Below are 3,039 nucleotides of genomic sequence, written 5' to 3'. Positions count from 1 at the left end.
AAAATTATGCAGTTACGATCTTATATTTGCATGTTTTAAGCAGGAAGAACGTGAGGAACTAGCGTTTGCATGGGATCACATAAAGGAGGCTATAAGAAACTACTCTAATCACATGATGAAAAATTGGTTAATTCTTCATATTTTTAATAACGCTCTTACTCTCATGTTGAAAGCTATGCTCGATACAGCTGTAGGAGGAACTACTATGGAAGACCTATTGAGGAAGCCAAGCAACTGCTGGCCAATATGCAAAAGAACCATGCCTAATGGCATGTAGAAAGTTCTACCACAATAAAGGTCGATACTGTCTTCGAGGAGAAGAACAGATAGCTGACCGCAAAACTTGGTGAGCTCATCGATGTTGTGAAAGGTGATAACCCACAATTATAGGGGATCACAACAGTTTTTGAGGGTAGAGTATTCAACCCAACTTTATAGATTCGACACACGGGGAGCCAAAGAATATTTGCAAGTATTAGTAGCTGAGTTGTCAATTCAACCACACCTGGATATTAATTATATGCAGCAATATGATCGGCAGCACAGTAATATGATAGTTTTGATAGCAGCGATTATAGTAAATGTGATGGTAACGGTGGTAGCAATGATTTTATAGCAAGTGTAATAGTAGCAACAACAGTAGTAACTTAGCAAAAACAATATGTGCAAAATTTGTAGGCATTGGATCAGTGAATTCGTTGGATGATATTCATCATATATATAACAGTCATAACATAGGGTGATACAAAACTAGCTCCAGTTCATAAATATAATGTAGGCATGTATTCCGTAAATAGTCATACATGCTTATGGAAAGAACTTGCATGGCATATTTTGTCCTACCCTCCCGTGGCAACGGGGTCCATAAGGAAACTAAGGGATATTAAGGCCTCCTTTTAATAGAGAACTGGAACAAAGCATTAGCACATAGTGAATACATGAACTCCTAAAACTACGGTCATCACCAGAAAGTGTCTCGAATACTGTCACTCCGAGGTTTACAGATCATAACACGTAATAGGTGACTATAAGTTGCAAGATCGGATCTAGAATATAGATATAATGGTGATAACATAAACGGTTCAGATCTGAAACCATGGCCCCGGACCTAAAGCGACAAGCATTAAGCATGTCAAAGTCATAGCAACATCAATCTCAGAACATAATGGATACTAGTGATCAAGCCCTAACAAAACTAACTCGATTACATGATGAATCTCATCCAACTCCTCACCGATCAGCGAGCCTACAAAGGAATTACTCACCCGGTGGGGAGCATCATGGAATTGGTGATGAAGAAGGGTTGGTGACGATGAAGATCGAAGATCCCCCTCTCTGGAGCCCCAAACGGACTCCAGGTCTGGCCTCTCGATGAAGAATAGGAGGCGGTAGCGGCTCCGTCTCATGAAATGCGATAATTCTTTCTCCTTGATTTTTTCCCGAAAATAGGATTTTATAGCATCAAAAATAGGGTCTGCGGGGCCACCAGGTGGGCACAACCCACTTGGGCGCACCCTGGTGGGTTGTGCTCCCCCATGGACCCCCTCTGGTGATTCTTGGCTCAAGTATTTTTCTTTTATTGTATAAAAATTTTCCAAAAAGTTTCCTTCCATTCCAAGAACTTTTATTTCTGCACAAAAAAAACACCATGCTAGTTCTGCTGAAAACAATGTTAGTTCGGGTTAGTTTCATTCAAATCATGCAAATTAGAGTCCAAAACAAGAGTAAAAGCGTTAGGAAATGTAGATACAACGGAGACATATCAACTCCCCCAAGCTTAAACATTTTCTTGTCCTCAAGCAATTTAGTTGATAAACTAAAAGTGAAAAAGAAAACTTTTACGAACTCTTTTGCTCTTGTTTACATAAATAAGCTTAAGTAGCATCCAGGTTTTCAGCAAAGATCATGACTAACCATGTCAACAATAACTCTTAAAAATTATATTAACTCATATCAATGGCATAATCAACTAGTGAACAATAATAAGATATCTCAAATGACAACACTTTGTCAAAACAACCATGATATGGTATGACAACAGTGGTATCTCGCTAGCCCTTTCTAAGACCGCAAAACATAAATGCAGAGCACCTCCAAAGTTCAAGCATCGACTAAACATTGTAATTCATGGTAGAAAAGATCCAGTCATGATGCATTCAACATTAACTATACACGATGCATGAGGATGACAATAGTGTCCTCAGATTTGGCGTTTATTTGAGAAGATAATGACTCAACATAAAAGTAAATAGATAGTCCTTCACAAAGGGAAGCAGGGATTTGCAGCCGTGCCAGAGCTCAAAGCTTAAAACAGATATAAATGAAATTTTGGGAAATGCACCCTTCCTATTTAGTTCACGACCAAAAGTTATCAATACCTTCCATGCTAAACACATTAGTGGCGGTTCCCAAGCGATAAAAGTAAATGTTTACTCCACCTCCATCAACAAACACATTCCACGGCTAGTCGAATCCACGAGTACCGTCCATACCAACATCAGTCATGGAGGAGTTTTGTTTAATTATTTTCAATTTTTTATTTCGGGACTGGGAATCCCTATTACCGCCCCTCTCGTGCAAGGACAAGTGAATAAACACTCATCATGAGAATAACCCGCTTAGCATGGAAGATACTGACTACCCCCTGTCGCTCTATAAACAATCCAGGCACACAAAAAACAGATGTTCATTTGAAGTTTTTGAGGTGGCACATGCAAATTTACTTTGAACGGCAGGGTAATACCGCATATAGGTAGGTATGGTGGACTCATCTGGAATAACTTGGGTTTTAGGATTTTGATGCACAAGCAGCATTTTTGCTTAGTACTGGCGAAGTCTAGCAAATAGGTTGGGAAGCGGACAGCTAGAGAGCAAAAATGGTCATGAACATGCATTATGCATAATGAACATTGGATACTAGCATGAGTAGGATATGAGCACCATGAACATAAATATCATAGAGGCTATGTTGATTTGATTCAACTACATGCATGAACATTCAGAGGAGGATACCATATCATCATACTACATCACAATCAT

The sequence above is a fragment of the Triticum dicoccoides genome, chromosome 7B (assembly GCF_002162155.2).
Source record: "Triticum dicoccoides isolate Atlit2015 ecotype Zavitan chromosome 7B, WEW_v2.0, whole genome shotgun sequence".
Taxonomy (NCBI): Eukaryota; Viridiplantae; Streptophyta; class Magnoliopsida; order Poales; family Poaceae; genus Triticum; species Triticum dicoccoides.
Note: the sequence above shows the minus strand (reverse complement) of the source record.